General features: G+C 37.1%; 1 long non-coding RNA gene across 1 annotated transcript; it reads left to right on the top strand.

The window, feature by feature from the left end:
• The first annotated feature begins 2,053 nt into the window (after positions 1–2,053).
• LOC110879188 lies at positions 2,054–26,542 on the top strand. The gene is made up of 3 exons (XR_002558543.2): positions 2,054–2,930; positions 3,896–3,983; positions 25,566–26,542. It is a non-coding gene; the product is annotated as an uncharacterized LOC110879188 (long non-coding RNA).
• Positions 26,543–27,166: the final 624 nt, after the last annotated feature.

Here is a 27,166-nt window from a genome sequence, read left to right as displayed (position 1 = left end):
TTGTGGGTAATGGCAAAACTATTCCGATTATTGGACATGGCAATCAAACTCTTAAACAACCCTTCCCACCGTTTAAATTAAATCAAGTTCTATATGCTCCCTCACTAATTAAAAACTTGATTTATGTTCGCCGTTTTACAACTGACAATCATGTTTCTATTGAATTTGACCCGTTTGGTTTTATTGTGAAGGACCTCAAGACCCGGACCCCTATCCTACGATGCAATAGTCCGGGGGATCTCTACACACTTGATCCAACACATATTACCAAGTTCACCACACCATCCACCTTTGCAACCATCTCTCAAGACATATCGCATCAACGTCTCGGTCACCCAGGATCAAATTTACTTCAGTCTTTAAAACAATCTTAATTTATTCATTGTAGTACTGTGAAACCTAAATTTTGTCACTCGTGTGTTTTTGGGAAACAAGTTAGACTACCTTTTGTTGATTTTTCTAATTCTACTTTTATGCCATTTGATATTGTTCACAGTGATCTTTGGACCTCCCCATTCTTAGTTGTGGAGGTCATCGATACTACATTTTGTTTCTTGATGATTATAGTAATTTTTTATGGACCTACCCACTTGCTAATAAATCTCAAGTTTTTCCTACATTCTCTACCTTTGCTAAACTAATTACCACTTAATTTAATCTCAAAATTAAACAATTTCAATGTGATAACGGACTAGAGTACGCAAACTCTTCGTTTCAATAATTTTGTAATTAGAATGGCATGCAATTTCGTTTCTCATGTCCTCATACTTCTTCTCAAAACGGCAAAGCGGAACAGAAAATACGCACCATTAACAATCTCATTCGCACAATCTTAGCTCAAGCGTCTCTTCCTAATACCTATTGGCATCATGCCTTGGAAGTTGCCACATACCTTCTAAACATCCTACCTAGCAAACTTCTAAATTATAACTCCCCCACTCAACGCTTATATCTCACTCATCCATCCTATGATCATCTCCGAATTTTTGGGTACCTATGCCTCCCCCTCATACCCTCCACAACTATCCACAAATTGGATTTTCGATCAATGCCTTGTGTTTTTATCGGGTATCCACCCACCCCCGTGGCTACAAGTGTCTTGACTTAGCCACTCATAAGATCATTATTAGTCGTCACGTTATTTTTGATGAAACAACTTTTCCGTATGCAAATCGTCCGTCATCGGAACTAAGGTCTTATGAATTTCTTGATACCTCTACACACCATCTGTTGTGGTCCAATACTTCCTCATCACCAACCCTACATGCTTCCTCTACTCCACTCGATAGTCCACAATAGTCCACACCCACCAGCCCACCTACTATCCTACCTCAAAAGCCCATACCTCACGGCCCATCTCCTTCAAATACTCTCCACAGCCCACTTCCCAGCCATCCTTCTCCAGTCCATTCCCCTCTCGTTACCACTCCCATTACCCAACCCGATCCCACTCAATCCGTTTCATCGACCCAATCATCCCAAATAATTCCCGACCTCTCCTCGACCCAAAATGATGTCACTTCACAACCTTCCCACACATCGATTCCACATCCTCGTTCTACTTCTACCTGTACTATGCGTACTCTGTGACAACCGGTAGTTTACGCCCTTAATTACGTAATTTACAGGTGATTAACGCGATAATAAATAGTGTTTACAGCACAAATTAACTTAATTAGGCCTTTGGAGTGCCCAGGAACGTTTATTCGACTGTACAGTGCGCGTATGGTGATTTACGGGAAACCTGCTGAATATTACGCGACAACGAACTGAAACCGTACGAATTACTGACAACTCCGACAAATATTGATGTTACACGAATATTTTATGCTTATGGAGTATGGGTCGCGATATCGGGTCTCGTAGAAATTACGGGCCACTTACACATGAGATGGGCTTGTGGGTCCTGGGCCCAAGCCCAAACCCACAAGCCTAAACCTGCATACAATATAGTAAATCTACAAAAAATCTATAGTAAATCTATACAAAATCTATACTAAATCTTACAAAAGATTGTTGTCTCAAAAGATTGGAACACACAAGATGTTACAAGATCTCAATAAGATCCCTATAAGATCCTTATCCTCTATAAATTAGAACTCACACAAGCAGAAGCAGGCAGGACTTCATCTTCTCTAAATAAATCAAACAAACAACACCCCTCAGCTTCCCTCCTTTCTCTCTCGATTACAGTCACAGCCAAACATCATCACTCTCACACCCCTCCCCTTCTCTCGATGCTCTGACCCACGATGGAACCGACACCGGCGTTGCTGGCAATACCTACCTACAACACCTCTTCACCCAACCCTCTCGGTTCTCCCTATTTCATGACTGACCGGCGGCGACGTTGGACGACGGAGCCGTCACGACGATGATCCAGAACCACCGATATCAGTGGTGGTGGTGGTGGTGTTTTGACGGTAATGGTGGTGGTGTCACGGCGTACGGCGGCGAGAAACAAAAGAAACAGTGAGAGAGACGGCATGGTCGGAGGGATTCCAGCGATGGTCGACGTCGGAGCTTCGATGATGGAGGTGGTCCGGCAGAACCACGCAAGCGATGGCGATGGTTTGGTTCAGATTCATGTTCGGGTCAGGCTCGTTCAACCCAATTTCTGTTCGTTTCATTTTTGGCACGGGTCTCGAGGAACGAGTAACTTGGTCTCAGTTCGGTCTGTCCTGATTGCGGCTTCTACTCGGGTTAAGACTCGGGTCTAGTAACAGAGACGAGGTTGCTGTTGGTTTGGATTCACAAGAAAATCCATATATTTTTGGTCCGAGCTCGGGTTACAATGTTTCATATTTATGTTTCGACGCGATTCACATTTTTGGTTCAACTCAGTGTATCTCAGCTAGACTCAGTCCAACTCGGTCAACCGAGTCAACTCAGTGGGTCAACTCAGTCAACGTATCGACACGCGAAGATTGGTAAAAATTTTACGGCGATTTATTTCGTTATTTTCCTAATTTTATTGTTTCATGACAACGAGCTTTGACCGATCCAAATTGATTTATAAGTTGCGTTAGATTTAATGAAATGTTATATATATTGATTAGAAAATTGATATACGGTGATTGACTAATGTGTTTTGAAAATTTTAACGACAACTTGTGTTGTCGGGGCCGTCCAAAAACAGAGGAAACTCTGCCCGTTTTTCGAGAAAATCCGTAAAATAAAACGAGTTTTATTATAAAACAAAACAATCGGCTTTAAGCGACTTTTGAAAAACAAGATGTAAATGCATATTATTTTCGGCAACGCAATATAACTTACAAAACATATTCATAACTTTTCGACCAAAGCTGTATTTCAAGTTAACCAAACTTGCTAGTTTATAAAACAAGTATAACAAATTATGTTGTTTCAAGTGTCGAATAATACGACTTCTTTTCATAAAAATAAATATAGTGTATATTTATTTCAACAATCAAACAAGACGATCCTTTTTATAAATAAATATAGTTACATATCCGACACAAACAAATCGATTCTCTTATAAAAATAAATATAATTATATTTTTATTTTCAAACACGACAAGTCGACGATTCTTTCATTAAAATAAATATAGCTTATATATTTATTTTAAATATCAAACGACTCGTATTTCTTTTATAAAAATAGATATAACTTATCTATTTATTTCAAACATCCAACAACTCGATTATAATTCTATAAAATAAATATAACTTTTTATATTTATTTTAAACGCCTAAACGGCGTACTATATATCAACATACGACTTCTCAAAACGAGCTAACAAGTATAACTTCTTCGCTTCTTTTAAGTTAACGATTTACCGTCGAATCGTTCGGTCAACGATTCGGTAGAGCTCGGTGACACGTAGCTTAGTTACTGCGTCTATTTAGAAACTTATAAGATATTCCGTGTTAGGAATATTGTAGAATAAACGCTAGAAAGACTCATCTTGGAAACGACGTCACGAAGTCGTATATAGCTAGCTTTGCACAGGAATATTCAGGTGAGTTCATAACCCCACCTTTTACGGTTTTACATTTTTTTCTAAATGTTTTCGGGGTGGAAAGACATGCACTTTTTGCAAAGCATACAAGAATTACATATTTCTAAACCATTTTACAAGCAAGTTTTAACTGACACAAATGGTTTACGAAAAACTTATGTTTTATACCGGTTTTTCAAACAAGCGTATTTTTCGAAATGTGCATACACACGAATCCTAGTTTTCTAAACTATGGGAAAATACAAGTACAAAGAGGTACATTAAACTAAGGAATGACACAATAGATCATGTCACGAATAGGGCAACATAAGCACCATTAATCGTGTACATACTAAGACCGCAGAACAAAAGGTTAGATCTAATGGGTTTCAGGCAGCCACACTCTTGGTGATAACTAGTACCAAGTAGTGCTTTTGTGTCTCAGTCTTGAATCGACTACTAAAAAGGCCTATGGTTTGGATGCTTCCTATGTCGTTACATATGTTAGTGGCCTTGCGAACCATTAGCGATCTCGTATTCCTTACATATACAGAACTCAGTTTCAATACGTCTTTACAAATTACATACTATGTTCTATATAAATTCAAAGCACAGATGCATGTTGTCAATGTCGGGGTGGACATTGACGGTTATACAAGTTTTACAAACACAAGAGTTTACAAAAGCAAGGTTTTTGCGAATATAATGCGTTACAAATACAGAGTTTACATATAACTTGACAAGAAAATGATTTTAAATTCGTTTTCTCAACAATATTTCAAAAACCGGTTATTCAAAAAGATTTATTTCAAATCTTTTACAAAGAAACTATGAACTCGCTCAATTTTATGTTGATTTTTCGCATGTTTCTTTCTCAAGTTGCATTTCAAAGTTAAGGCACGGTTGGAATATGAGAACCATGAAGAGTCGAGTACTTAGTGGGCGTTCGTTTTCTAGAAGTCTTAGCTTTAACTGCTTCCGCTGTGCAATGAAGATACCAGTCCAGTCACGCCAGCTCTGATAATTTCGAGGTGTGACATACTCGAGCCATGGATGGTATCTCCAAACCACGGTGTTTCCTTAACCTTTTAACTACTTCCGTCGCATCCTTACCCAAAACACCAAAAGATGCTTTGTCCGTGCCAGAATGGTATAATGCCATTACCGTTGAGTTTAATGCCCTTATTAAAAATAAGACGTGGGAACTTGTCCCTCGCCAACCCAACATGAATGTGCTACGCAGCTTGTGGTTGTTTCGTCATAAGTACAGGTCGGATGGTACATTAGAACGGTACAAAGCACGTCTAGTTTGTGACGGTAGTAACCAACAGATTGGAGTGGATTGTGGAGATACGTTTAGTCCGGTTGTCAAACCGGCTACTATCCGTACGGTTTTATCTCTAGTGTTGTCTCAATCTTGGAAGATAGATCAGTTGGATGTTACAAATGCGTTTCTACATGGTAATTTGCATGAGACTGTTTATATGTATCAGCCAATGGGTTTTCGGAGTCGACAATTTCCAGATCATGTATGTCTTCTCACGAAATCTCTATAAGGATTAAAACAGGCGCCTCGTGTATGGTACCAACGATTTACCGATTTTCTTCTCTCCATTGGGTTTCGGCAAAGTCGATGTGATAACTCTCTCTTTGTCTATCATCATGGCACTGATGCGGCTTATTTACTCATCTACGTCGATGACATTATTCTTACCACCTCGACTGATCGTCTTCGGGATCATCTTATGTGTCGTTTGGGTAATGAGTTTGCCATGAAATATCTTCGCCCACTCAGTCATTTTTAGGTGTCCAAGTTACTCGCACTGGTCAGTCCATGTTTTTATCTCAGCAGCAATATACACATGACATTATCGAACGGGTTGGCATGACTTTGTGTAACCCGGTTGCCACGCCAGTTGATTGCAACCCGAAGCTTAGTGCCACGTCTAGTCCAGAGTACGACAATCCAACTTAGTACCGTAGTTTGGCAGGTGCGCTTCAGTATTTAACATTCACTAGACCTGACATCAGTTATGCGGTTCAGCAGGTGTGCATGCATATGCACTCTCCTCGCATTGATCACTGGAACGCACTTAAACGCATCATTTGATACTTAAAGGGCACCTCCTCTTTTGGTCTCACTTTGGGCTCCTCTGCTGATGTGTCACTTCGTGCATACACGGATGCCGACTGGGCCGGGTGTCCAGACACACGTAGATCTATGTCCGGGTACTGTGTCTACCTTGGCTCTAATTTGATGTCGTGGTCTTCCAAGCGTCAAGCTGTAGTCTCTCGTTCTAGTGCCGAGGCAGAGTATCAGGGTGTTGCAAATGTTGTTGTTGAATTATCTTGGCTTCAGAATCTATTATTGGATCTTCACAGACCTCTGCTCAAGGCTAGCATTGTTTTTTGTGACAATATCAGTGTTGTGTATCTCTGGGGTAATCCGGTTCAACATCAACGCACTAAACATATTCAATTGGATATCCACTTTGTTCGTGAGCTCGTTCAGCATGGACAGGTTCGTGTGTTACATGTCCCTTCCAGATTTCAAATTGCAGACATCTTCACTAAAGGCTTGCCTCACGTTCTATTTGATGATTTTAGATCCAGTCTCAACATTCGGCCACCTCTTGCTTCGACTGCAGGGATGTAACAAAATATAGATAAATATGGAATGTAAATATGTTTATGAGATTGTGCATATCTCTTGATTAGAATAGGAGATATGATCTGATGTATATATATTATTGAGAGATGAATGAAGGAGGCCAAGTTTGCAATTCTAATAGGTTTAACCTTGGGATGCTTATTCATCATTGCCTTAGGCTTTTCAACCTTCATTGGCTTTGAATAAGATCTATCACTTGGTGTAACCCTCTGATTCTATGTATAATATGGCACATAAGGACGATGTGTGCAATTTCGTGCAATGTGACCGGGTATGCCACAATTGTAGCATGTTTACTTCTTTACATAAGGAGCATATCCCGATCCATTCGACCCAACTGATGATGAATTTGAGTTATAAAATCTGTTGAATGATTTGTTTGCAGACTTTTCAAACTTTCTACCCAGCTTCATATGTCCCTGTCTACAACAGTTAGTACACTTACTGTTTTTCTCTCTAAAAGCGGTGTTAGATTTTGCAATTTTATTTGAAACTATTGGTTTTGGAGACACATGTTTATTTGAAGGGCCTCTAAAAGCTAGCTCAGAAACAACCTTTTTCACATATGGATGAGCATGAACAGACAAATTGAATGTTTTTAAACAAACATCGGTGGTTTCTTGGCAAACAATATCATCCCCCTCAACTCAATCCTCTACCTTTACTTCATCTACACACGAAGTAGAAGCATCAGTATCGTTCACACATTTAAACTCAGAGATTGATTTACATTCCTTTTGTAGTAGCTCTGCTGAATCCTCTGTTGTTGATTTAGCTACTCCAGAAGACTCACAGCTGGATTCACTAGAATCAACTGATTCCAATTTCTCAGAATCATTTGCTTCAGGTGATTTACATTTGGAGTTAAATGGTGCAGCTGGCTCAGTTGGTTCATTTGCCGATTCTTCATTAGAAAATTGACTTTCAGATTCGTTTTCAAAAACTCTTTGTTCATTAGGATTTAAAACCTGAAAATATTTATCAACAACTGCATGTTTTCTCAAAACTCAATGTCTCTGTTTGCTTAGAGATATTCTCTGATTTAACAAAAACTGGTGCAGATGCTGGTTCGGTTTTCTTTGTTTCCTTCCTTTTAGGCTTTGAGATTTTAATTTGTGTGGTCTTTGCTGGTTCAACCTTGACATCACTAGCCCGCCCATAGACCATGTCAGGAATGTTTGCAATCTCCTCTTTAGTCATATGAATAGAGGTATAGGAATGATTATATGGTGGAAGAATGCACACAAATCCCAAACCCTTATTCTTACTTTCTTTCTTACTGAACTGTAACTGCTTATTCATCATGTTTTCAACTTTTTCACTAGAAACATCGAATTTTTGAAAATTAAAATTTGTGTCTTCAAAAGTTGATTTTAAAGAATCAAGTTCAGCAGTTAATTTTTTAGAAATCTCTTTAAAATGGAGATGCCTACATTTCTCTTGGCTCAAATCTTTATGCAACTGTCAGATATCACGTTTTTGTGCCTCCAACATATCCTTGTATCCATTGATTTTCTTTTTGATATGATATAAATCAGATTTGGATAACTGTAATTGCATGATTAAAGAGTTGGCCTCTTTTTTTTTTTTTTGTACCCACTTACCTTCTCTCTATAGGCAGTAGTATAGCAAATATCATCAACACATACCTTAGTGGGAGTAGGAGTGAAATCATGAATTTGAGCCATGAAAGATTGATCCTGAGTGCTTGCACAGCAACCTGATTCTGAATTCGGCGATGAATTAGCAGACAATGGAGCAGCAGGAGTAGATGAGCAAACTGCAGCAGATGTGTTGGCGTGTTGCCTTGAGCCTTCTGCTTGTCAGCCTTATCATATGATTTGATGAGTGAAATCAACTCATCCTGCTTCATTTTGTAACAGTTGGTTATAACACAATTTGATTAACATCTCTAAACCAGCTACTCTTTGGCTGATCTGGATACCTTTTAAAGCATCTAGAAGCTTTTTGTTTCCCCTAAAAGTAGACACCACCATTGCTGCATTCTTCATTTCAGAGAGTAGTTCAACAAACCGGCCAATTAGTGCTTCTGCAGATTCACCAGGAATATAACTGAAACCTTCAAGTTTCTACTTAAGCACTGATGTGTTCAAAATACAACATATAAATTACATCAAATGACGCCTAAAATCAACCCTTTTCTAGTACTAATGTTGGAAAAAGCTTGTGTTTTTGTTCCTTTTGAATAAACAGGGTTAAATGAGCTTAAAAGAACAAAAGAAGCAAAAAGACAGCAAAAACCAACATAAATGCTATAAAGAAGAATTGACCAACATGCTGAGCCCTATCCACATCCAAACCCATGAAATAACAAAGGCAGAAGCTCTGGCACGGGGCCGTGCTCATCTAGCACGGGCCATGCTCGGTGGGAATTCACTGCAGCAGAAAAAGACAACAACAAAAGACAAATTTCCAGCTCAACACGGGGCCGTGCTAAACCAACACGGGGTGTGGTCAACTCTTGGATTTCCAGAATCTGATGAAGTACAACAAGTACATTGGCCACGGACCGTGCCGTTGACACACGGGGCTATGTTAGTACAAGTCTAACACTGCAGTTAATGTAGAAGAGAGAGACTGATGGACACGGACTAAAATTCAGTCTCAGATAAATGGTCCAAGTATTAAGGACTGATTATTAGTCACGGACAGCAGTCACAAAAAAATCAACATCTAATACAATTAGTAACTAATAAATTAGTCCCAGATACTATGTATCCGAGACTGATAGATTAGTCCCTCATAATTTAGTCCCTAGGTGTCAGTATATTAGTGACCCATAAAATGGCACCATTTTTATTAATGGGGGCAGTTATTTTGGAATGAATTTTAGTAACCAATAAGTTTCCCTCCAAAAATTATTTTTAGACAAACATATTTGTGACTAAAATTCAGTCTCAGATAAGCGATCCAAGTATTAGGGACTGATTATCAGTCACGGAAATCAGTCACAAAATATCCAGTCTCTAATACAATTAGTAACTAATAAATTAGTCCCAGATACTACGTATCCGAGACTGATAGATCAGTCCCTCATAATTTAGTCCCAAATGGTCATTTTTCTTGTAGTGGGTGTTCTATTTTTAGCTATAAATAGGGATGCTTGGTTTCACTTCAACTTATCCCTTGGCAAACCACTTCTCTCTCACTTGCCACCATTACAACACCATTATCCACCACCGTCATCCATTTTTCCATCTTTAGAGTGTGTGTGTAGTCTCGGGATCCAAGATTGACCGTAAGAATCTTTGTCAAACAAAGGCCATGCTTGGCTAAATTCTTACATCACTTGGTGAAGACATATCTTTTATGTATTTCTTTTATGATTTCCAATCTTTGGCTACTTTTAATTGGGTATGTATTAATTAATAATTAGTTTTTTATATTGAAGGCGAATTTATTCACCCATTCTTCATATGTCGTTTACTCAACATGTTCATGTCTTTACGGTCTATATAAAGCATGTTAATTGCCTGTAAGGGGGTTAGAACGGTGGATTGGGTAATTCTATGTCTCGTTCAGTGTATAGATCCTGCGAGAAACTGGTGCAAGTTTAGTACTACTCCATGGATTGGCCGGGAATGACTGGCCCAGCTGAGAGTTAGAAAACACTTGCACCCCTTATTCAAAAACTACTATTAAAACTTTAAACCAACCCTGTGAGGACTGTATCCATGCTGACTCAGACCAACGGGTTGACGGTGATCGCCGCCTTGTAAGGGAGGTCCACCACATTTTGCATTAATAACTTACTTAATTATCTTTCAATATTCCGACCTAATGAGATTGTATCCTTGCTGACTCAAACCACTAGGTTGAGGGTAACGTCGCCTCCAAAAGAGGGGCATACTACTATAACTAAGATAATCTCTTAAAATTCCTAAAGTGCAGAAATCATCAAAAGGGTACATGAAAGATAAGTCGGATCCAAGTGTATTTGTGGTATAAATTCTCACCCAGTTCCAACGTTAAATCGCTTAAAATATATAACCGTTAATGTTATATCATTAATACTATATACCGTTAAATTTTCTTGAAAACATATATACGGTTCGAATATATTATATTGTTATCATTTAATTAAATTATTATACCACGTCTAGTGCGGTTCGAATGCTAATAACGTTTAAATATCATACAGTTAATTATTTTTAAATACTCGTATACGGTTCAAATATATTATACCGTTTGAAGACTATACCATTTAAATTAAAACCGTTAAATATTTTGAAATACCCGGATACGGTTCGAATATATTATACCGTTCAATACTATTCCGTCTAAATTAAATTATTATACCAAGTCTCGGTGCGGTTTGAATATTATACCATTTAAGATTTTTCTATCGTTAATTTTATTAAATTACTCGGGTACGGTTCAAATATATTCTACCGTGTTTCCATACTATACCGTTTAAATTAAAATATCATACCAATTTTAAATTTTTATAACGTTAATCAGTTTGAAATACCCGGGTGCGGTTCGAGTATATTACACTGTTTCCAAACTATACCGTTTAAATTAAAATACTATATTGTTTCAGTACGACTGAATATGATATATTTTTCTAAGTTTGATATATACATCATAAGTTTGTACATACATAACAAAAGATATAATATAACTAAATATTAAATACACCACAGAAGATAAAATACTATGGCATCGGATCCTGATATTGCTGATACCATGCTGCAGCCGGAATGAAGGGTCGTGGAGGTAACCCTTCACGTTGTCGAAGATCCTGCAACTCCTCAACTATCCAGTCCATCACATACCTCAGCCTATATATATAGGGTTAGGTTCATTTGTGAACAACCCCCTTGATAGTGAACTGTGTGAACTAATCCTAGCCCTTGATTATCAATACACAAATGTAAATCAATGGCCATGATTTGATCAGGATTTGATGATGAAAATACACTAGTGTATTTTACGATTTGATAATGTAAATCAATGGTCAGGATTTGTTCACTCAGTTCACAAGTACACTAGTGTTTACTCTAGAACCACACCCTATATATGTGTGTGTATGTGTTTGTTTTTATAAATGGAAAGGTAAAAGTGTCATACTAAAAATTTTAGAAAGGAACATACTTCTAATAAAATTTAATTAGAGGAATTGTTGGGATAACAATGTATTTAATGCTAATTGTGATAAATCACAAAACATTAATGATCCCTAGTTTTGATATAACTAAAATTAGGAACTTGTGTTGTGTTATTAGGTTGTCGATAAACAATGTGCATATACACACATACATGCCTCAATACACTTAATGTTTACATCAAGAATTTATATGAAGAGTTGGAAGTAAAATTAAGATGAAATTAGTTAGTAATTGTAGATCAAACAAGAACAACAATGATGAATTGAATAGAACTATTTAAAGGTTGAAGATTAGGATCCATATAAATCAATTGATTGAAGATTAATGACAATCAATGGCAAATGAAATCAATTGAATGAAGTTAAAAGTGGATACAAGTCAAAGATGATGATTCGGGAGCTTACAAAGATCAGCATATGAAAACCGACATCTCTAAGTGAAGACCAAAGTTGAACCGACAAATGAATCACTTGGGAATCAAAAATGGTATGCCAAAATGGTTTTCATATGATTACAACTAACTTATAAAAAATTACTTTTTATATATACATAATGTTTCCTCAAAGATATTTTATAAACCATCATAACAATTTTTATAACACAAACAATATTTTCAAAATTATAGAAATTGGATTTAATTTGTATTTTAAATATAGTTAGTGGATGAATCTTACTAATTGAAGTAAGGATTGAAGATTCATTCACACAGAAGACATAAAAATGCCTTATGTGGTTTATAGACAAACAATTTGGGAAAACATCTTAGCCTTTTACAAAATATCAAAAGTAAAATCACCATTTCATATTAAAACTTATTTTTTACCTCGAGTGGTGAAATGGTATCCTCTTGAGACTCAAAATTCCAATTAAAATGTGTTAACATGGGTTTAAAAAGTGGAATTTAGTGTGTAGGGGTGAAATCCGTAAGTAAATATACAAAGGAACACAAAAAGCGAAGGCAAGACAATTCACAACACAAAACAACAAACAAACCATGAACAATATTATGCGGTCGATAGCAACGATCGTTAAACCGGGTCTTTGTTTTTTGTGTTGTGCTTATAAGTAGGACGTCTCACTTCATCTAAACTCACTCCTTTTGCTCTAAACTCTTTCTAATATCTTTCTACTTATATCAATCTTATCACTTGTAATTTAAACATCAATTCAAAAAGATAATCAAGAGCAAGAGCAAAAATAAAGAGTTGTTCTACAACTAAGCATTCATTGATTATTGTATCAAGCATCGTATTGTGTGCATTATATCTTGTCTTTGTGAGATCTTTGTAAGGGGCATCACTAAGGTTGTTTACTTATTAGAGATATTGGCGATCACAACCACTTGATATTAGTGAGACAAAGACTGTTGGTGCATCCGTCTGTCGTCTACGTCTTGTATCGAGTCTAGAGTAGAATAGGCTAGAACAGGGCACGGAATTCAAGATATTGTTTTTAGGAAGTGATTCCGCTCCAAATGACATCTTGTCATTTGGAGCGAAACCCCTATATTCTGATTCCGCCCGAGAGTGGTTTAGGTCCTGATTTCGCTCATAATGAAAGGTGGTGATTCCGCTCGTGCATGTTCGAGCGGAATTAGAACAACTATAAATAGGTGGTCATTAGGAGCGAAATCACATAGTTGTTAGGGGTGACTGTCTTCCAGTGAGCCACGAAGTGCTGCCGAAGTGTTGAGACGATTGTAAATGTCATCCAGATCAATAGAATCAACAGTTGAAAGTGAATACTCGGTGAATTGAACCTGATTTGTCTGTTTCCGCTGTTCTAATCAGGAATAGTTCTTCTGATAGACTCAATTGGGTCCGAATTCGATCCTACATGTGGTATCAGAGCTAAGGAGGAAGAGCTCTTGCCAATTCAGCCGAAAATTCTGTTTTTCTACACCTTCTACACTATCCTTTGCAAATTGACCGGGAAAAAGTTGTCGAATTGATCTGATTTTTGGACATGTTGCTCGGAATTAGTATCTAACAAAGCCTTGAAAGTTTCAACAGCAAATTCGAATTAAAACTTGACATAATTGTGATTTCGCTTGAAAATTTTCGAGTAAAACATGACGTCATCGTGATTCCGCTCCATGATAGTTCTTGATTCCGCTCCAAACATCTGATTTCGCTCGAACTACAGATCCCGCTCCAAAGTTACTTCGTGATTCCGCTCCTGATCACATTGTGATTCCGCTCCTAATTACATTGTGATTCCGCTCCAAATAGTGATCCCACTTAAATTGTTGATTTCGCTTGAACCAAGGCTGTTTTGTGAAATTTTTTAAATCTGAAAAATGGACGAAGATTTTTACAATGCATTGGCAACACCGGTTACCCCGATCACTATTGCACAGAACACTATGCTAGAAAACGAAACGGGAACAATGCAAAAACCGCCCAAGCTCATGAACATTGAAGAATATAAGGGTTGGGAAGGTCGTTTCGAGAACTGGCTACCAGCTAATTACCTAGACGCGTGGGAGTGTGTTGAGACGAAATTTGTGAGACCATTAAATGACGATGAAGAGGAAGTTGCAATCAAGGATATGAGTGTAGATGACAAAAAGAAATACAAAAATGAGAAAATGATGTTAAGTCTGCTACAACAAGCTGTGAAAGAAGATATTATGGTCTTATTGCAACATAACGGAAGTTCTTATTCTATCTGGAAAGCTCTTAGATCAAAGTTTGTTGGTAGTCAGGAAATGATCAAAAACAAGAAATCACTCTTGAAGAAGGAATTTGATTTGTTTCGTGGATTGAAAAATGAGAGTACAAAGCAGATTATAGAGAGATACTGTAATTTGTTAGTAAACATGAGGAGAGTCAGTATCAACAAAGACAATGAAGAACTGATAGAGAAACTTGCAGATGCGTTACCTCATGAGACTTAGGGCACATACTTGATGATGCTCAGGAACAAGAAAGGATTTAGCACGTTAACCTTGAGCAAATTCATTGAAAAGCTGGAAGCTCAAGAGATGGAGCAAATAAAGATTGTTCAAATGAAAGATTTCGATGGTGAACAGGATATTGGATTGTACTACAAGCAGGGGTGAATGAGAAATCTACAAATTTATCTCCAAAAGTGGAAACTGCTTATAATGCCAAGAATTCAACCGGAAGTTCATCAAAAGGATCAAGCAGCAACACAAGTTTCTCATCATTTCCCTCATTTGATCCGAGTATTTCAGCAACAAAGAATGGAAGAAAAATTCAGTGCAATATTGTATTAAATCTTGAGAATGATCAAGATTATTCATATGAAGTTGCTAAAAATCAAATGTCTTTATTGGGAATGGATTTAGAATCTTACAGTAGTTTTGTTGCAGGTCGTATCGGGAATCCAATGCTAACAAAGGAGGATTACGACCAGATAGATGCTGAAGAGATTGAGTTGATGGACATAAAATGGTGTTTGGCCAGCGTGTTAAGAAGAGCTGAGAAATTCAAGCAGATCACGGAGAGAGATGATCTTCGTGAGGCTAATGTTTCTACTTTGGGTTTTGACAAATCTAAAGTCACTTGTTTTCGTTGTAGGGAGAAAGGTCACTTCAAGAGGGAGTGCACCAACCACGAAGCAAGTGGAGCTCAGAATCCTTTCAACAACAACAATGATTACTACCGAAAAGTCATCTACCATCAAGTTGCTCAACAACCATCTCAACACCATCAACATCAAGCTCAAACTGCACATGGAATAAATGTGATTGAAGATTCTGGAAAGAGAGCTTCTGTGGTTAATCAAAATGAAAAGAAACCATTCAACTGGGATAAATATGTATCAGCTGATGGAAAAGCTTGTGTGATCGATCAAGATGATGAAAAGCTACCCGAGGGGTTTAGCTAGGAGAATTTTACTTGGGATGATTATATACCTGACAACGCTACAGTTCACAAAGCTTTTATTGCCAGAATAGAAGAAGAAAGTGATGATGATAGCACTGAGTACTATGCTAAACAAATGAGAGATCATTTGAAAATGTTGGCAGAGAGTGATAGTGAAGATGAGAAGGCAAAGAAGAAAAAGAAAAAATTAAAGACACCGGTGAGTAGTGATGATGAGACAGTACCGGTGGTGAGAAGAAAAGTGAAAGAAGTTCCAAAGTTCGAGATTAATGAAGAAGCTGTTGCAAAGAAGTGTTCAGTAACTTGTGAAAATTGTGAAGCAATGAAGAAACAAAATAGTTCTTTGATTCACAATATAAACAGATTAAAGGAATCTTATGATGTGCTCAACAAAGCGATGAACATGTACAATGATACTAGTGAAGAGCAAGCAACTGCAATGAAGACACTTCAGGGAGCGTTCATGATTAAACAGAAAGTGGTGAACAATTACATTGAGAAGTGTGCTGCTTTGGAACAAAAGCTTGAGTTACAAAGAAATGAAACTGAAAGAGTGAATCGTTTGTTGAAAAGTTACTCATGTACTTCTTATGTCATTGACAGGATCTATCCTACTATTGAAGGTATGAAGGCATGGGAAGAAGATGAAGTAACTGAAGAAAAAGATGCTGGAAAAGATGCTGAAGGAAAGGCTCCTGAGAAGAAAGTTGAAAAGAAGAAGGATACAAAGAAAAAGACTGACAAGAAAGATTCTGGTAAGAAACAAAGTGTCAGTTACAACAAGTGTCCACCCCCGCTGGAAAATGGATATCTGCCTAGAAACCCAAATGATGAAAGAGTCAAAAAGGCTATAAATTTACAGTGGGAGTCGGAGTCGTCAGTCAATTTGCCAGAAAACATTGATGTCGTGTATACATCGTCTGACACTGATCAACAGTCTCAATTGATGAAGAAAGTTGTGGATCATGTGTTAGATAATGATGAGACAGAGGAGTCAAAGTCGGAGTCTAGTTCAGAGTCAAAATCTGAGTCCAGCATTCCGAGTCAAACAGAAAAACAGGACAAAATAGTTTATGACAAAGAATTCCTGTTATCAAAATCTAATTTGGATGATGAAACGTTTAAAGTTGCTTATACTTTAAATGATTCTCACAAATTATATTCTGATGAGGAATTTCCAATAAGAGGTGTTAAAACTGAACTGATTAAAAAGGTTTTCAAACTAACAGAAATTAATATTTCTGAAATAAAAGATTTACATCTTAATGAAAATCCTAAAAAATACACCTCAAGAGTTCAACAGAGATTAAACAAGAAAAAAGGTTACGGTTCTGGTTCAGGTTTTCAAAAGAAACCAAACCATAACGGTAATTTCAAAAAGAAAGGTTTAGGGTTTACTCCAACAGAAAAACAGAAAAATGAAAAATATGTTCGTGATTTTAAATCAAAAATGACATTTGTTTCAGGTGCGTCAGCTGATGAAGAAGAAAAGAAAGGTTTTTGGAGGCAGTCGAACAAAGAGTTCCTTGCCAAGAAGCAAGAAGAGATGAAGAATGTTTATCAAAGAAAGAAAACTCAAACCTGTTTCAAATGTGGTAGAATTGGTCATCTTGCAGTGAACTGTTTGCAAGCAATTCAAACCAAACAGGGAGTTTCTAAACTGAAGAACAAAGTGGTTGAGTTTGAACCACCAATTGATCGAACTAAACTATTCAAAAATTCAAAATTTGAAATTGGTGAATGTTCAAACAAGTTTTACAAGAATTGAGCTAAATCTGACAACCAAAAATGGGTTGTTAAGAAGTCTGTTGAAAGCTCTAGCGATGATTCTGATAGGTCAAAATTAGAGAAGCTATCTTCTGGCGATGAATCTGACTCCACAAAGTCAGATGAGCCACATGTTGATATAAAAAGTGAAGCTATTTTGAAAGATGAAAAATCAGTTCCGACTGTGGATGATGACAATTTTCCATCACTTCGGGCTGAAAATTATAAGAAGAAAATTGGTAAAGTTGAAATTTCTAACCAATTTTATTCTGACAAACAGGATTTTGATGCTGAGAAAGTCTTTAACCCCAAGGTAAAACATATATTTGGTAAGATGATTGACCGAAAAGTCAAAGGGGTTAAAGAATTCTATGAGAAGAAGAGAGGAGGTAAGAAACCGAGTGATGGTGACTCGGTGACACCCAAGGCTGGTCAGGCTTGGGTGGATATTTTCTTCGAATAGAAAAACCTGACTTGCCGGAGATCCCAAGTTTGTAATCGTGGATCATGAATCGGCATCTTTCTTGAGAAGATTTATTCGGTAATGTCATCGTACAAACGGTAAAAAGGTTTGTTTGTGTTTTACTTACAAGTGGTTAAGAGATTTGATTGTGCATACTTGCATATGGTAAATCAAGGACATTAATTTGTACTTGCATTTTCTTACTAGTGGTTGAAAGACAATATGATGAACCACATCCCCAAATTTACAAATAGTATACCTACAAGTGGTAAAATCAACTAAACTTATTTTTCGGAAAAACCATTTTGATTAAAACAAACTTAAGTGTTTTGAAATCTAAATGGGAAAATAGTTTGTTGATAGGGGGAGTTCTAATTGTTTATGCCAAGTGAATGGCGAAATGAGGCGATTTGATATCGGTTGTCATGTTTCTGTATAGTTTGTTTTAGTTTTTCTTAATGTGTTTGCATTTTAGGGGGAGTAGAAAATTTCACATTTCAGAAAATCCAAAAACATTAGAAAATTTGAAAAAGACAAAAACATGATAAAAATCAAAATGAGTTTTGTTGTGAAAAGAGGAAATGATAGTACATCAGTGGACTGTCACAACATGCTAAAGAAATGGAAAGTTAAAATGCGATAAACAATCTCACTGTGGATATGCCAGTAGGTTTTTGCACATTTAGTAGATTGTGACGAGATATAAACCTAAAAATTCAAACTTGCTTATTCTGTGGGTAACAACTTCTTGGATATATAGGTAACCCCTGAAATCTTGTTTGAAAGTGTAGGTCCCCTTGAGTCTTATGGATCTTCACAGAATTGTCAATCTAAACAAGAGTGCGGAATCCTCTTGATCAGAATAAGCAGAAAACGTGTAGGAGCAGAAACAACAATTCACTTTCAAACCGGGTTTTTATTGATTATCCATCCAACTGAATTACAATCAATCAAAACCCTAACCACACACTCAAATTCGTCCAAGGCTAGCTCTCACGAATTCTAATTCCTCTCAAACTCTGTTTTGGCTGATTAACCTAAACCCTAATGTCTAACCTTGTTTATATAACACAAGGTTACAACTGGGCTAGGTTAAACACTCTTGGACTGCGAATTGGACAGGCCCAATTCGCCAATCTGGGTTTAGTTTAGCCCAAACTCAATTATCTCACTAATACAAAGCTAAACCCGCTAACTGTTTATCATATAACTAACTACAAGATATCCAAAGACCAAATCTAAGCTGTTGTCACAGAATATGCACCAACAAACTCCCCCTTGACAATAGCTTCATAAAAACTTTGTCTTCAGTCTTCTTGCAATCTTCATGTAGTCTTGCACTGTCTTTGGTCTTTGGATAGCTTCAGCTTCAATAGCTTCTGTCAGCAACAGACTCCCCCTAAGCTGATGCATCCAATCACCAAATCTTCAACACGTTAGCGTTTAAGTAAACTCCAGTTCAGCATTTGCACAGCAATCTTCAAACTCTTCAATCTTTTCTGCAATATAGAAAGGAGGTTCTACCATGCATCCAATCAAACTCACATCTTCACACTTCATAGCAACTTCTCAGAAACAAACTGCTTCAATCTGTATACTATAAAACAAACATCTCGAGAAACCATAAGAATTTTTCAACAAAGTTAAATAAATTATTATTTTTCAAGAGATAGTTAAACTGTATTACAGATTAAGCATTTTCAAATTCATCACCAACACGTAAAACTTTTTGTTCAACACACAAGAACCTGCCTGATTGAAAATTTTGAACTCACTTTCTAACACCGTCTCCCCCTATCAGTAACAATTCCTCCAAGAATAACAGTTTTCCGTACGTTAAGAATTTTAAACAGAAAAAGACACTATTTTTGTATTTTTGTATTTTCTGAAAAATAAATAACAAAAAGCAATAAACACTCTATTTTTGTGAGAATCACTGGTAAGAAGATCATATCAGCATAATCAAACTATTTCACACAATTAGATTATTCTTTATTTAATGTTTTAGTGAAAAGCAATTCAAGACGATTACCAGTATGTTTGTCCACTTAAACAAAATGCATGACCATTTCAAGTACCATTACCATATGATACGTTAAGGTAATTTTATTTACTGAAATACGAGTGTGTCCCACAACAGGATATACCCCCGCGATCAAGGTATGCACAAAGATTCATCATAGTACGTGAGTATACTGAAGTCATCCTTTAAGATATCTTGACGGTGTCTAGGTCTGCATATATTCTGTTTTATCATGTTTTGATTGCTTAACAATGAACACCCAAATAAATACTAATCAAATCCTGGAAATAAAAACAACACACTCTATCATGCAAGTATCTTCCCTACCACATATTTCACAAGTCCAATCCAAATTTCTGAAATCTTAACTGGGAATAGGTTGAGAAGAGAACAGAATAGATCTTTAGCAGAGATGGTATAATATACAGATCAAATGAGTTTTTCTCAGTTTGATATAGGTTTTTGGGTTTCTTTTGGGCACTTGAGGGCCTCTTTTGGGTGTATTAGATCTATAGCGCGACAACGTACAGTTAGGTCAGCATGTATCTGGATGCAGCAGAAGATGTCGTTGCCTAGCACCTCCAGGTCAGCATATATCTGGATGCAGCAGAGGAGGTACACGACTTTTTTCAGAGAAGATTTCAGAATCAGATCAAAATTGTGTGTATCGGGACAACATACAGACATTCAAATAGAAATGAGCTAATTCCAAGTGACTTTCTTTCCTGGGGTCATGTACAATTTTAGTTCTGAACAGAAAGACAGCCAAGATATCCCTAGATGAAATAACAGTATAAAGACCCAAAACTTCAGATTTTGGCAATCTATCAACGCAAGAATTAAGGTCTTTAAACCATACACCACTGATGTGTTCCCCACTCATATTCAGTTCATTTAAGTTTATATCACATTGGTAAGTTGATTAGTTCATGCTTTTCGCCTACTGGTACATCATATAATGAAGCTGCTATCACACTTAAGCAATTTATGTTCAATTTCAGTGTGACAGTCTAACTTGCTGATGTACTATCATTTCTCCTTTTTCACACAGTGATAACTCATTTTTTATTTTTCTATATTTTTTTTATGTTTTTTATTTTTCAATTTTTTTTTATTTTTGATTTTTAAGAAAAGCAGTAAACTATTTACAAAATTCTTATGAAAAACCAGTTATTCAGGATTCCTCATCCCGTTGAGTTCGACTAAATGTTCAAAGCGAGCCCTGTCAAATGCTTTAGTATAAAGATCTGCCAGGTTATCTTATGTGTCGACTCAGCACTTTAAACTTCAATTTTAATTCATTTAATATACATATATATTAACAATCTCACATCCCCCGTCCTGTGCCTAGAGCAGCCACTATCAACATAAGTTGATAATCCTCCTTAGCAGCTCCTGCACACACTAACTTAAAAATTAGTTAGATTGGGGGACCCAAGCCTTAATGGTCTTGGGTCGTCCAAATTCACCAACTACTGGAACATCCATCCAATATCCATTACTCCTAATTGGAGTCTTGGATCTCAGACCTGTTGGAATTTGATTTTGATTTCCACTAGGTCTTTGGTCCTGAGGGTTCCTAAATACATTTGGACAATTTGACCTTTGGAAATTTTGATTTTAATTCCAAGAAGCATTATTGTTGTAATTTCTAAAGCCATTGTTATAAAAAGTTCGACCACCATTATTCTGGTATCGATTTTGATATTGACATTGACTTCTAAAATTATTTGAATTAAAATTGTTCATTCTTGGTGAACTGCTTCTAGGTCTCTGATATCTGCCTGGTGGAGATCTAGGCTGAAATCTTGGTTGATTTCTTTGAAAACGTGGAACTTGTGGAGTTCCTATTCCAGTATCTACACCAACAGCAACATTCTGTGGTTGCTTAGGAGCAGATTTCTTTGGAGAATTTGATCCTTTCTCCTCACTATCACCTTCCTTCTCTGGTGACTTCTCTCTCTTCCTCTCATTCACTTGTGCTTCATTCTTTTTGTTAGGACAGCAGCTAGCTACATGTCCTTTGATGTGACACCTGAAGCACGATCTCCTTTTCAAAGACTTCTTAGCTGGAGTCTCTGAGGTAGATCCCTTATCAGATAATGATGATGCCTTGGAAGAATTTTGTTCAGTTTGCTTGGATTCTGATATTTCTTTGTTCTTATTTTTTGCAAACTCTACATTTGATTCTTTTTCAATAACAGCGGTTTCATTTTTCATATCACTACCTTGAACAAAATTAATCTTTTTAACAAAAGTTTGATTTTTGCTCTTAGGAGGTGAATTTTTCTTTTTCAAATGTTCCCTGTTATTGTTCTTCTTAACATCATCACTCTCAGACCCTTCACCTTGACTTGATGCAAAACTACTTGGTGTAGTTGCCATAAAGTCTGCTAGCTCATCTTCATCTGGCAGGAAGGAAGGAATAGTCATGACTAAGAGGAGGTGGGACTTCATTAAAGCCCTGGAAGCTCATAGTGGTCTTGTCATTACTCTTCTTTAACCCGCCCATCATGTGTTTCATAAAAAAAGACGAATCTCTGAATTGGCTTAATTTCTGTTCAAGTTCAACAATTTTAAGTTGTGCATCTGACAACTCTTTGAATTTTTCAGAAATCTCTTTTGTTTTCTCAGCCATCATTTCGTGAGCTAAGTCTATTACTTGAAGTTTTTCGTTTAATTTGCATGTTAAAGCTTCGATTTCACTTTCATAACCTTTTATCTTCTTCAAGTATAGAGATTCATTTCTTTTAGCAAAAAAGTTTGACTCTTTTATGCTAGACATCTCGCTCACCAGACTTTGGTTTTGTGTTGACAACCTGTCAACCTCACCCTGTAGTTCACGACACCTCAAACACACAGAATTAGATTGTACCTCTTTCTCATGAACTTCTGTAGTTTGATCAGCAACAACCTGTTCAGCTTCACTCTCTTTCTCTACTTCAGCATCTACTTTTGCTTCAACATTTTTCGCTTCAGACTCAGCATCACTCACAGTAGTTTTAGCCTCATCAACTGGCACTATCTCTGCCATGAATGCCTGAGCAGCACTCTCATTTCCCTGATATCGCCTTTGTAATGCATCCCACATATCCTTTGAATTAGTGTACTTATTAAAGGTATGCTTGATGCTATCAGGTAAGGATGTCTTTATAGCAGCCAAAGCTCTCTTTTCAGCTTCATACACTTTCTTATCAGCTCATTTATGTTCACATAGTCTGTTCTACGTGGTCTGCCCTCAAAATTATGTACTGGGTTTATGTACCCATCTTCAATACATATACACATGCGTGCATCCTGAGTTTCAATGAAGGATTTGAAGCTGTCCTTCCATGTAAGATAATTCTCCACCTTCATCATCTTAGGAGCATTCAAGTTGGTCATGTTCGACATTTTAAACGTTGCAGACTGAGAAAACCGTACAAAATATCTCCGAAAACAGTGGTTACCAAATTACACCGTTAGAATCATCTCAAAAAGACAAATCCAATGATATATAATGTCAAAAACCGAATTCCGAAAACAGTGGTTACCAAATTACACCGTTAGAATCTTCCACCTTTTTAAATTTGTTAATAATTTCGCTGGGTAATCACTTAATTTCGCTGGTCCTGATGTTTGTTCAATTTCGCTGATTAACTTCACTAGTCAATTTCGCTGATCAACTTCGCTGGTTATTTTCGCTGGTCAAATTCGCTATTACGACGACCTGTAAAGTCGCTGAAAACCGTTGTAATTTCGCTGTGGAAAATTACACGGTTACCAAAATCGCCATTGGATTTAAGTTCGCCGGTCACCGAGATATAGGGTCTCAAATTCGCTGATCAGTCTGCGAATTTGTTAAATTTGCTGATGCTGCAAATTCGCTAGTGTGTTAATTTCGCTGGTCAGTCAGCAAAATTAATCAAATTCGCCAGTTAAATTTGGAAACTTGATCTGATTGAAATTCTGAAGATTTTTCTGATTCTCTAACACGAATCTGCAAAATCCAAACACCAAATCAGCACAATAATTTCGAAAATTATCAAGAACTGATCTAAAAAACACGAAGAACACGAAGAACAGTCTTCGAATCTTCAAGTCTTTCAGCCAACAATAATCTCCAGAATCAACAAAATCTTTCCAGAAAACCTGCAAAACACCAAACAAACAAACCAGAATATCAAAACAGCCAAAAAAAATCGGAAATTTTTATCAAATCAGCCAAAAATTTCGAAACCTAAATTTTTCAGGTTTCAAGATTTCGAAAATTCTTCCTGTTTATGCAGCAACAATTCTGAACCGAGCCTTCAAGAGCCTAACGCTCTGATACCAATTGTAGGTCCCCTTGAGTCTTATGGATCTTCACAGAATTGTCAATCTAATCAAGAGTGCGGAATCCTCTTGATCAGAATAAGCAGAAAACGTGTAGGAGCAGAAACATTCACTTTCAAACCGGGTTTTTATTGATTATCTATCCAACTGAATTACAATCAATCAAAACCCTGACCACACACTCAAATTCGTCCAAGGCTAGCTCTCACGAATTCTAATTCCTCTCAAACTCTGTTTTGGCTGATTAACCTAAACCCTAATGTCTAACCTTGTTTATATAACACAAGGTTACAACTGGGCTAGGTTAAACACTCTTGGACTGTGAATTGGACAGGCCCAATTCGCCCCCCATCACCCAATCTGGGTTTAGTTTAGCCCAAACTCAATTATCTCACTAATACAAAGCTAAACCCGCTAACTGTTTATCATATAACTAACTACAAAATATCCAAATACCAAATCTAAGCTGTTGTCACAGAATATGCACCAACAGAAAGGTCCCTTATTCTGAGATACTAGGTCTTTATGCTCAGTGATATCTGGGGTATTATTCCGGGACTTCTGTTGTATGGAAATACTGACCTAGTCCCCGGATAATACTTTCCACAAATGCTTGAAATACAGCGCCGCCCTCAGCAAATTGATGAAACAATAAAATTGATAGTCATTGCTGTTGAAACAAAAAATCCTCTAAAGGGGACACACCTAAAGTCGAACCGTCATCTCTCTGCTGAATGGAAGTTCTGACCTGAGCTCTCACGGTTTCGCATCTAACCCCTTACAGATATCATCTAGGTATACTCACCTGTAAGACTGAATATTGGGATCTGGATACAGGAGTATATTCAAGTGGTGGGACACACGAATAAGCTTAAGTAATTAAGACACTAATAGCGTATCTCGAAACAGTTGAAGTTCGTGTGAAAATTTAAGAGGACAAACATACTGACAATCTAGGTGAATTGTTTAGAACGTAAAATGAAATGAAGCTTAACGGTGTTGGTGATTTGTCTCATTAACTGATATGATCCTCTTACACAAACTCACAAAAATATTGCATGTAAATATTTCTTTACTGCATTACATTTCTCTTATTACAAAATCCAAAAATATTTTAGTGTGTTTCAGCATAATTTTTTTTGAAAAATTCAAAAAGATTTTCGACAATTGGAGTTGAAAAGCTGATTTTCAAAATTCCAAGTGCTAAACTTGATGAAATGGTTTGGGAGTTGTGAGTGTGAAAGATTTAAAGTTAAAAATTTACAAGTGGTTCATCAGAAACTAATTGATAGATCAGTTTGTGATAAGATCTACAAGTGGTGTATGAATGCTTAAATGTTTTATCATTAAACTTATGTTTGTGGTAGAGTTTTATGCAGGTTGAATTAGAGCTAGGTTTGTCGATCCTAAGCAAGATTCAAGAATCAACATTTGAGGGGGAGTGCATGTTGTTGCTGATGAATTTGAAGACGTCAACATCCAAGATAAGGAGTTTGTTGAAGATGAAAGAGAAGATATAGAGATTGAGGATGCTTACATGGTCAAATACTTCGAAGAAAAGCCAAGAGACTGATAAAGACTGAAGATGCGAAGACTCGACACTGAAGACTCCGTCAACATCCGAGGGGTAGTTTGTTGGTGCACCTGTCTGTCATCTACGTCTTGTATCGAGTCTAGAGTAGAATAGGCTAGAACAGGGCACATAATTCCAGATATTGTTTTTAGGAAGTGATTCCGCTCCAAATGACATCATGTCATTTGGAGCGAAACCCCTATATTCTGATTCCGCCCGAGAGTGGTTTAGGTCCTGATTTCGCTCATAATGAAAGGTGGTGATTCTGCTCGTGCATGTTCGAGCGGAATTAGAACAACTGTAAATAGGTGGTCATTAGGAGCGAAATCACATAGTTGTTAGGGGTGATTGTCTTCCGGTGAGCCACGAAGTGCTGCCGAAGTGTTGAGTCGATTGTAAACGTCATCCAGATCAATAGAATCAACAGTTGAAAGTGAATACTCGGTGAATTGAACCTGATTTGTCTGTTTCCGCCGTTCTAATCAGGAATAGTTCTTCTGATAGACTCAATTGGGTCCGAATTCGATCCTACAAAGACAGTGATCGCTTCCTTTGAAAGAAAGAGGCATTTGTATAAGGTGTTCACTACTTTTGCATAGTGAGACAATGGTGTATCGATGATTCCTACCATTCCGGGAAACGACTAGTGGAACAACTCTCGATCAGAGGATCGGGGAGATGATGTAGGGGGATTAGTTAACATCATTGGAACCTCTATAAATTTGTTTTGTTATTCCTTTTCTTCAACTGTTTACTTACTTGCTATTAGACTCTTACTAATTAATTGTGTGATTAGATCCCAAAAAAGTATCAAGCCTCAAATTTTTAGTGTTTTAAATATGCAAATTTATAAGAAAACCTATTCACCCACTCCCTCACTTTAGAGGATTATCCGGATAACTTACTCTATAAAATACATATATTTTCTAATACCTAATCATATATTATAATGAATCCAAGACAACAAAAACTATTAATTGCACTTATTACAAAAGTCTAATATATCAATAAATTAATTTTATTTTGAAACATATGTCTGTTTGGTATGGGGTAATAAATAGACGAGTGAATGGAATAGACGGGTAATGGAATGGACAAGAAAATGCAATGGATCATTACCATTCCATGGCTTGTTTGGTTACCATTTAGGAATTGAATATATTATTACCATGTAGTGTTTGGCAGACAAAAAAAGACGAAGAAATAAAATCAGCGGTGAGTGGTGGTGACAGGTGGCGGTGGTGGCACCAAAAATGGGTGGCGGTGATGGGTGGATGTCGACAACGGTGCTGGTTGGTGACGGCGGTGTGTGGCAACAACGGTGAGTGGGTGGAGGCGGCGTGGTTGGTGGCGGTGGTGGCGAGTTGTGGGTGGTGGCGAATTGCGGGTGGTGGCGATTGGTTGGTG

The sequence above is a fragment of the Helianthus annuus genome, chromosome 9, assembly GCF_002127325.2.
Source record: "Helianthus annuus cultivar XRQ/B chromosome 9, HanXRQr2.0-SUNRISE, whole genome shotgun sequence".
NCBI classification, from domain to species: Eukaryota; Viridiplantae; Streptophyta; class Magnoliopsida; order Asterales; family Asteraceae; genus Helianthus; species Helianthus annuus.
This window is presented reverse-complemented; position numbering and strand designations above follow the sequence as displayed.